Raw genomic sequence first — 10,590 nt, forward strand, 5'->3', positions numbered from 1 at the left:
AGTAAAATCACAGGAAAAAGTCAGAATTTATGTATAATCCATAAAAACAGTAAATAATGTGGAATCAGATGATTTGATGTGAAAAGATGGTTTTGTTTTGTTTGTTGTTTCATCTCATTTTATTTCCATGAACTTGTTTGTTGTGAAAATCTTTAAACGTTTTAAGTGTATTTTACCTGTTTTTAAAATTACATATAATTAAGAACCACGGTGACTATCCTACTTTAGTTTTTGCTGAAAACAAACGTGATTCTGAGGGTCTAAACATGCTCCACAACTTACCAGCATTTACAGGCACATCAGGATGGTGAAGAATGAGATGTTTTAAAGGAATTGGGCACGTTAATGCAAAATGGCTCCACAGCGCCCCCTACAAAGTCTGGTTGAAACTGGGTTTAAGCTGGAACTATGAAATTCTGTGGGCATATGTAGCGGATCGGGACGCACAAAAAAGTCCACCAGGGCCAAGCCATAAACCCAACAGGAAGTTTTTTCCAAACAGCGGACATCGGCCATTTTGAAAAGAGAGTGCGAGAATTGTAGCGATGGTTACAGCTGCCGGCCCTTCCTTCTTTGTTGTGTTTGCTTCTGTATGTATCGCCGGTCGCCGATTGGGCCAGGGCAGATGGGCGGAGACGGGCCAATCACTCAGGATCCAATAGGACGTTCCAGCTGCTGACGGCGGCCTGTTTACTTTGGAGCAGCCCGGTTGGCGGGGTGGCTGTACTCAGCGCACCAGTGCCTCATTCTCTCTGGACAGGTTTGTTTTGTGTTAAGGCACTTCGTCTAAAAGCTGTTGTGGGGCAGGGCTCGTTAAGAGGATCGTTATTTATTCCCATTTAGGAATGATTTAGAACACTTTGGTTATTCTGCTGAAATTGGTTTTACTTTGCTTTTGTTTTGTCAGTTGCGAGTTATTCCTCTAAGATCTTTTGTCTGTTTAGGTTGTAGCCACCCCGTCAAAACAGGTCACTGCCCACATTCATTCACGTTGCCTCTGATACCACCCACAGTCATCCAATCATCCAATCCCCATTTTTTCCACATAGCCCGCACAGTTTTGAAAAAAAAACAGAGACAGGTAGGAAAGAGAGGAGAAAAACGCTGCATAGAGGCACCGGTATGTGAGTGGAGTGAGAGCACGCCAACTCACCGCACTGACCGAACCAGAGAGATCTCCGAATCTGGAAGAAGCCAGGATAGAGAAGGACCAGACAGCCCAAGGATCGTCTTGGATACAAGCGTCAGCAGACGGAATCCAGAAGGAATAAATATTTCCTTGGAGTTACCAGGAGCTGCCGGCGTCTGCGGAGCAAAGCCGATGCGGTCCGGCCGACGTCAGTTCTGTCGGTGTGTCGGACCGGCTGACTGAGCGACAGGTCCCGGGTATTGTGAGTACCTCGATATTTATACATATATTCGCCTGGTTAACTGGGTGCACTGAGCTAAAAGACGCTACACCAGTCAGGCAACCTCTTCAGTTTCCTGTTTTGATTTTTGGTTCGAGGATCCGTGGTACAAACCGGAACGGAGTTTTGAATGTACTGTGGGGAGGATCACTGGATTGAACTGAACTGTGGGGAAACGGGATGGGTTTTTGTTTCACTGGATTGGACTGAGTATAATTGTCACCATTCACTGTAGAAAATATATGCTTCACTGTACATTGTTCACTGACTTGTAAATACACTGCTGCATTGAGCTGTGGTCTGGTCTGTGTTTGTTGAGCATTTTGTTGCCTTATGCTGAAATTCGTTCATCGTCTGCGTGTTTACCCATTTTGTATGGTTTGACCTTATTCCTTTGTTACTATTTTTCTTATTTTGTCAGACTTGTCTCTGACTGGCGCCCCACCTTATCAATTCTGGTCAAACCCGCTACAAGGTTAACATCCCTCAGTTTAGTTGTTTTTGGTAAGCTCTGTTAAATAGATAATTGTTACTTTAAACTAATTACATCTGGTGTTGTTGCTTCCCTTTTCCCTTTCACGAGCTGCGCTGTAGCACCAAGTCTCGCTCATTTTTGCCCTTTTTCAAAATCTATCTCCTCCTCGGGGGGAATGTCGCAACACCTGAAATGTGGCCAGCACAAACTACAGGAGGTGGTTCTTAAAGGATATTAAAACGTTCCGCAAAAGTCTGACGGCGTCAAAACGGAGGCCCCCGGAATATTTGCCGAAACGCCATCAAACAGGAAGTGGCGTTGAAATGGGCCACACGTGTTCCGATCTACTTGAAAGTCAAAACGCCGGATCAGAGGGCGAGGACCCGACCATCGCTGCTTGGAGCTTTAATTTGTCTTGGTTTTTGTCACATACTTCTTGTTTTGTGTCTCATTTGTGTTCTTTCTCTTGTTTATTGTGTTGTTTTTCTTTTATGTCTGTTGTTTTTTCATTTTGTGTCTTGTTTTTCTCCAATTTTTTGTCTAATTTTTCTGTTTTACGTCTCATTTTTCTTGTTTAAGGTTTCATGTATTTCATTTTGTGTATTTTTCTCATTTTGTATTTTGTTTTTTCGCAGTTTGTGTCCCATTATTCTGGTTTGGGTCTAATTTTTCTCATTGTTTTTCTTTTTTTGTGTCTTATTTGTGTTGTTTTGGGTGCATTTTTTTTTGTTTAATGTGCTGTTATTCTTTTAAAATGTCCTTGTTTCGTGTCTCATTTTTCTCATGTTGTCTAGTTTTTCTATTTTTTTGTCTCATTTCATGTCTTTTTCCATTTTGATTCTCATTTTTCTCATTTTGTGTCCTGTTTTTGTTGTTTTGAGTTGTTCTGGGTGTCGTTTTTCTCACTGTGTTTTTAGGTTTGGTTCACTTTATCTGGTATGAATCTGTTGCTTGTGCAGCGATGTCATTTCTGGTTTCTGGCCGTCTCCAGCTCGTTATTCAGCCTCTTTGTGTTGCAGTGAATCCAATAATCCTGCAGTGTTTCCTCTCTCGGCCGTATCATTTCCCTCCACCAGAAAACGCTCGACATTAAAAAGCTGGAGAAGCCTCCTTCCGACCCGACCCGATGGCTGATTCTCCTTCTGACAAGCGGCTCTTTGTCGTCATTATTCCAGAGAAACACAAGTCTGCTCGTCCAGAAACACAAGCTGGGCGAAGACGATCCCACTCAGGTAAACAGCTGATCGATGGTAAACGTCCAGACAGAAGCAGCGTGAAGCTCCTGGAGCCGAAACACAATCAGCTAGCGGTGATCATTAGCCGACCGTCGGAGGAAACGGCTTCATCCGTCCTCAGCAGGAACCAATCAGGAGGCAGAATGAATCAGAGCGAGAAGAAATCAAAGACAGAGAACAGAGTCGATTAAAACGGTGCTTGTCTGATCTCTGCAGGTAGAATAATGTTTTTACAGACGTCTACAGCTGTTACTACCACTGCAGAGAAACAGAGTCTCTACATGTTGCTCATGTTAAATTATAAACATTTATCACTGACTACGGCACCTTGCTTATTGTTTTGTGACTGTTTTTTATTGTTTTGTGTGCTATTGCGACAAATTTATTTTCTTTTTCTTCCTTCGTGTCTCGTTTTTTCTCATTTTGTCTCATTCTTGACTCATTTTTGTGTCTCTTGTTTTAAACCTTGTTTTATTTTTGTCATTTTGTCACATTATTCTCATTTTGTGTCTCGCTTTTTGTGTTCTGTGTTACACTTTTTCATTTTTTGTCATTTTTCTTGTTTTAGGTTTCATTTTTCACATTTTGTCTTATTCGTGTTTCATTTTTCTATCTTTCGTTTTGCACCTTTTTTATTTTTATCATTTTGTCTCATTCTTGTTTTGTGTCTGGTTTTGTGTTACTGTTTTTCCCCCTTTTGTGTCATTTTTTTTGTTTTGTTTCTCATTTTTCTAATTTTTTTTTGTTGTTGTTTAATGTGTTGTTTTCTGTGGTGCTTCTTTTTTCATTTTGTAAAATTTTTCTCATGTTGTGTCTCTGTTGTTTTGAGTAAAATTTTCCTCGTTCTATAAATGGTTTACTCATTTTGTCAATTTTGTGTCTCATTTTTCTTGTTTTAGGTTTCATTTATTTCATTTTGAGTCTTGTTTTTTCTCCTTGTGTCTCATTATTTTGGTTTTGTGTCTTTTTTCCTTGATTTTTGTCGCATTTTTCTCATTTTTTGTTTAATTTTTTGTCTTGTTTTTGTTGTTTCGTATCTTTTTTTTGCTCATTTTGTCTCATTTGTGTCATTTTGTCTCACTTTCGTTTTGTTTCTCATGTTTTCTAGATTTGCATCCTGTTCTTTTTTTTTTTTTTTTTTTTTTTTCCATTTCGTGTCCAATTTCCTCTTTTTGTGTCTCCTTTTTTCTTGTTTTGTGTCTCCCCACAATGCTCTCTGCTGCCAACATGAGCTGTAGTCTGAGTGACGCCTCCTCAGGATTAAACAGTGAGAGGCTCCATCTGGTGGAACAACCAGGTACTACAGCTGGTCTGTGATACATTTCCTGACATGTACGACCTTCTTCTGCCTTATAGGTTCATATATTTTTACCTGATTAAACTGCTATTCATATTAATGGATTACCTGATGTTCACTAATATCTCTAGTTGGTAAAGTTGGATTATTATTATTTCCACTGTTGAGAAAGTCATGAATAAATCAGGCTGTTATAGATTCAGATTTTAGTTTCTTAGAGCATTCTTCTGTTTGGTACATCAGTGTGGATGGTAGATGAAGCTCCACGTGTCTCTCTGCGGTGGTTGAATGAAGCCGTGAGCAGCTTCAACGTGTCGCTGACCTCCGTGTGAGCGACAGACTTCTGTCCCTTCACCAGACTGACGGAGCAGCAGCAGCGCTACACATCAGGTCTGAACCGGGCTGAGCCGACGAACATACTCGTCTTCATGCTGCACTCAGAGGGTCGCCGACTCTCCGCTCACACACAACGCAGTGAATACAGAAATGTGGCGTCCTTGAAGGCAGCATGACCCCATCTTTCAGTGTCAAGATCACGTTATGGGAAAAAAAAAACATCATTTTATAGTTGCTGCCTGATAAGAAACTGCTCAGACTGAAGCTGCACTCAGGATGTTCTGTCGTGAACGAATCAGCAGCAGCGATCAATAATGAATTAATCTGAAGTATTAAAGGTGGAAGTGTTTATTAATAAGCAGAAGTTTGGTGTTTACGGCTCTCTGGGATGAAATACTCTCATAACAACGAAGATGAACAGTTAACGTCCTCAGTTCAACGTTTACATCTTTATTGTTGACACGATCCAAAAGTCAACATCTCAACTTATTAAATCAAAATTAAATATTTTTATTTCAAATATTTTCTCATTTTGTGTTTTTCTTGTTTTGTGTTTTGTTTCTTTTGCTTTGTGTTGTGTTTGTTATGGCTTGTTTTTTTTCCTTTGTTTTGTTTTGTTGCTTTGTGTCTCTATTTTCATGTTCTGTCTCATTTTTATCACTTTGTGTCTCATTGTTCGTTTTTCACATGTTGTATTTTTTTTTGTCTCACTTTTTCTCATTTTGTGTCTAATTTGTCTCATTTTGTTACTTATTCTTGTCATTACATGTCTTGTTTTGTAGTTTGTGTCTCGTTCTTTGTCTAATTTTTCTCAGGGTTTTTTGTTTTTCCTCATTTTGTGTCTCGCGTTCATTTTGTCGTGTTTTCAACATGTCTGTTTTTTTTAGATTTCTTGTTTCATTTTTTCTCATTTCGTCTTTTCTTCGTTTTGTCTTGTTTTTTGTTGCTTTGTGTCTCGTATTGTCATGTTTTGTTTCACTTTTCCCGTTTTATGTCTCATTGTTCTCATTTTTCTGTTTCTGTTGCGTCTCAAATTATTACACTTTGTGTCAAATTTTTCTCATTTTGTCTCGTTTTGTTTCTCATTTCGTGTCTTTTTTCCTTTTTTTCGTCATTTTTGTTGTTTCGTGTCTCATTTCTTTTCATTTTGTGTCTTTTTTTCTACATTTTGTCACGTTTTTCTTGTTTTGTTTCTCATGTCATGTCTTGTTTTGTCGTCTGCGTCTCATTTTTGGTGTTTTTTGTCTAGTTTTTCTCATCGTGTGTCTTTCTATTTTTGGCGTCATCGAGCTTCCACACATCCGCTGCTCTGACGTTTAAAACACTTTGATGAACAGAGTGCGTTTGTGGTGAGGAGCTGCCATGAAGCTGATGAAAGTGAAGCAGTAAAGTCTGTCAACCTGCACTTCAGTCACTTTTATCGTCGGCGGAGGACTTTTGGTTTTCACCTGCAGCCGCTCGTTAAATTCAGCCTCGTTAATCAAACAAGAAGTCGCCTCCGCGTCCACCACTGCTCCCTCAGGAGTAAATAAACCCACAAATAAATAAATAAATAAGTGAAAGTAAACAGTGAACTCCTGCAGGATGCTGCTGAGCCGAAACGCTCCAGCGGCCTCCATCCGACCAAACAGCCTGTTAGAGCCGCAGCATGGAAATGTAGTTGAACGGGAGCCGCTGCACGGATTCTGAATGTCAGACATCAGTTAATCTCTCAACTCCTGCAGGAATAAACAAAGCTGCATCTCTGAAAGAATGTTTTTCACACTCTGACGTGGTGTCAATCAGCTCTTTACAGGCGTCTAGAATAAAAGACTCGTGGCGGATCGTGTGAAGCAGCAGCTCGTGATCACAGAAAACGACTTCAACAGACAAACAAGAGCAGCTGGAGGTCCACGAAGACGCCGACTAAGAGTCCAGGTCTTACAACAGAACAAAAAATCCATGAAGAGCCTCGAGAACACAAACCTGGTGATCGCGAGGAGCAAATCAGGCCGAGCAGGTGGATGAACACGAGGCAAGCAAACAGGACGAACCAAGAACAGCAGACTGTTTATACAGAGGAGGATGTTTTTCTACTGAAACAGGAACAAACTGAACAAAAGCAAAACCGTGACACTTCTACAGCCATGTGTGGCGTCGCATAAAGAGAATTAAACCCAATCTGGAAGCAAAATGTAAAAAACAAACCAGAACATGTCTGAGATGCTTCACCTTCTTGAGTTATGATTTCAGATTTCTTCCGTTTGTTCTACCGTGAATAGAAAATAGTTTTAAAGAAAACAAGATTTAAACACAATATTTCAGAAATTCGCAGCACAAAAAGTCTTAATGTATCAGCTGTGGAGGTTTTTAAAACATTTTTTAGCTTTAGTTTTATAAATCGTGGAGTTTTCGTCAGCCTTCTGTGGTTCTTGATCCTCTGAATTAAGTCGGACTCATTTAATTAGAAGATGTGATTTATTTTAATATAGAGGATGATATTTGGTATAACAACCGCAGCATGAACGTTACGCTGGACCATCGTGAAAATATGGAACAAAACTCACAATAAAAAGCAGAATTTTAAGTTACTCAAACTGTGATTCCAGGAAAATGTCGCAGCATTTTGGAGGGTCGATCTATCAGCCAATCAGAACCACGATCAGCAGCTCTGATCACCAAGTGGACTCACCTGAGCTCGTCAGGACTCAGGTTTGATGGCAGCTGAGCGGCGGCTGCAGGTCGACACAGAGTCTGAGGCTGACGGTTGGTGAGGAAACACTGAGCAGCAGCAGCAGTTATGGCTGCTGGGTTCATGATCTCAAGGTAAACCTCAAACTAAACTGCCTTTAACGTGAACGTTTGACTTTCACGGCTCTGAATGCTGACGGCAGGATTTGCGTCTGTGTTTGTTTCAGTGTTTTGCTGGTTTTCTTCTTCGGAGCAGTGAACCAGTCCTCGGCTTTTCCAACAGGTGAGTCACGTTTTACCTGAATTAGCTGCAAAGCAGAGCAGACCTGATGGAAAGACTGCTGCTAGAGAAGCTCCACAATTAAAATGTTTTTTTAAAAAAACAGCATACTGGAGAGTAAATATGACTGAAGACATTTAGAAATCTAACCAAGAGGCCTTCAAACTCAAAGCGTAGAACCAGAACTTTACTGTTTTTTTTTTTTTCTGTAGGTTTAATTTAAATATAATCAAACATCTTTTAAAAAAAACATCTGCTGGTTCTCTGTCTGCAGTAACTTTACTGAATGAAGCGAAGTTAAACCTTCTTACTGTGAACATTTCCAGTTGCTTGAGTAATCTCAAGTTTTCCATTTTGAACATGTTAGAAAAGTGTTTTAAAACTCATGGAAGGTACTTTTTAAAGTGAAGTAAAGGAAACTCTTTGTGCAGCTATGATGCTATAAATTATATACTGAAGACAAAACTAAAGTTGAGTTACTTTAATTTTACATTTTTACAGCCTCTTAGACACTTTATCTAATTTTGTTGTGGTTCCGTGTCTTGTTTTGTGTCTTTTGGTTGTTTTTTGGGTTGTTTTTTTTTTTTTGGTCTCCATTTTAAGAAAGTTCATTTTGTCTTAATGTTTTGTCATCGTGTGCCTCCATTTGTTCCTTTTTCTCTTTTGTTCTGATTTCTGTGCCTTGTTTTGTCTGTTTTTTCATTTTTTTGTGTGTCTATTCTTGTTTTGTGTCTCATTTTGATTGTCTTTTGCACATTTTATTAGTTATAAAAAAACATTATAGTGTTTTTGGGACATTCTGTGTTTCATTTTTGTTTTCTCTCTTTGGCTGTGATGGTCTTGTCTCCTCATACTATAGACAATAATTTGCATTTTTAAAGATTTTTTTTTACTCTGCCCAAACTGAGACAGTTTCATTTGTCATTTTCTTATCTTTTTTTGTTTGTTTGTTTGTGTCTGTGACAGTTTTTATCTCTTCATACTGCAGATGTTGAACTATTTCCGTGTTTCTTCCTCCTGTTCACTGATTCTGAGCCATGCTGCATTTATTTATTAATCCAGGAGGTTGAATTTTCCTCTCAGTCTCTCTGAGGAAACACTAAATGCAGTCCAACCTCAAAACTCTCTGAATGTCTCACTGTTGGTCACAGCTGAGTCGGTTCAGTTAAATAAAACCAGTTGCTTTTTTTTGGCACAAATTCCAGAGCTAACACTTCAGTTTTGGTAAATTCTTGAATGAGATGTGGAATTAAGTAGTTTGAGGACATTTTACAATTTGAATCACAGGTTTCATTGCCAAGTATGTTTCCATATACAAAGAGTCTGACTTGGTGTTTTAGTGCGTAACAGTTATGTAGATTTTAAAAATGTCAAAAATTGAGCGGCGTTACAAGCCAAATGAGCAGTAAGTGTATAAAAGGTTCCAAAAAGTAATGAATACTTCCAGTGTGCAGAAATGTGCAAATGAATCACCTGAGAACGTCCAGGTCAGAGTCGGTAAACATCTTGAAAAGTGACAAGAGTAATAGTAATTAATGATTAGCTTAGATTTCCTTAATTTTGGTCCATGTGTGGAATCACAAGTCGCATGATTAATTCAAGAAGTGTTGTTTTTTTTGGTTGGTTTAGGGTTGTTTATTTTTTTTTTTGGAGTTTGTCTGATAAACGGTGTAGTCTTGACTAATAGTTTTTTTTTTTTTTGTTGAAGAGCCTTTTAAACTCATTTTTGGAGTTCAGACTGTTGCCTCTAAAAACAGACAATTCATTAAAATGCTGCCGAAAGTTGAGGTTGTTTAGATTCTGGAGTAGTAAATGCTTTAAAATATGTCCAACATTGATTATAATATGCATGTTTTCGTTCTGTTCTCTCATACAGGCAGACGTTTTGCGTATCCCAAAACATGGCCGGTTGGAAGAGGACAGCAACAAGAAGCGTTTGGCTACAGGTTTCGTCGTCCTCTTCAGAACATACACTCTCTGAGGCAGCATCCCAGAAACCTGCAGCCGGTTCCGGTCAGAGCCTGGCAGAATCCTTGGAGAGGTTTTCCGAGGATCCCAAGACGATATCAACCCAGTTTGTACCGCCAAACCCAAAGTCCGTATCAGCCACAGGCCAATTTTGCCCCTGTATTACCCCAAGAAGTTCCTGCATCGCCCAAACCCAGAGGCTTTCAGTTCAGCTTGAAGCTTCCTTTTCTCAACATAGGAGTCGGTTCGGCCACTAAAGGCTCAGATCAGGATTCTTCTAAATACAGCCCGAGCAGTGATCAGACTGAAAGCAGCTTCAGTGTCCATTCTGGTTCATTGAGCAAAGGTGTCACAAAAGATCCAGACGGAGCACAAAGTCCCCAAAAACCTTCCAGACAAAGTTTTCACCTGAGTCTACATGTTACAGTTCCACCAACCACTCCGCATCCAAAACCCCAAAGCAGCAACACTGGTCAATTTGCAAAAAGACCAGAAAGTGTTGTCCAGAACAGTTACATGGATCCAACAAAACACCAAGCAAGCTCAATCCAGACTGGATCCGATTCTTCTTACTTAAACTCTGCCAAACAACAGACCCATGAGCCAGTTCACACTAAAACTATTGATGCAAAACTCACCTTTTCACCTGGACAGTCTGGCAAGCAGAAAGCTCCTGGCGAACAAATCAAACAAATTCACCAACTTCTAATCAAACACCCGTCTCCAATCCTACCGATCCCAAACCACGGCCAACATCTCCACGTCGGCCATGGACACTACAGCGCCGAAAAGAGTCCTGCAGTTAAATACGACGGCAAAGGTCAAACAGCTCCTTTCAAACCAATCAAACACCCGTCTCCAATCCTACTGATCCCAAACCATGGCCAGCATCTCCAGGTCAGCCACGGACACTACAGCTC

Source organism: Stegastes partitus, unplaced genomic scaffold, assembly GCF_000690725.1.
Source record: "Stegastes partitus isolate 25-593 unplaced genomic scaffold, Stegastes_partitus-1.0.2 Scaffold188, whole genome shotgun sequence".
In the NCBI taxonomy this organism is placed as follows: domain Eukaryota; kingdom Metazoa; phylum Chordata; class Actinopteri; family Pomacentridae; genus Stegastes; species Stegastes partitus.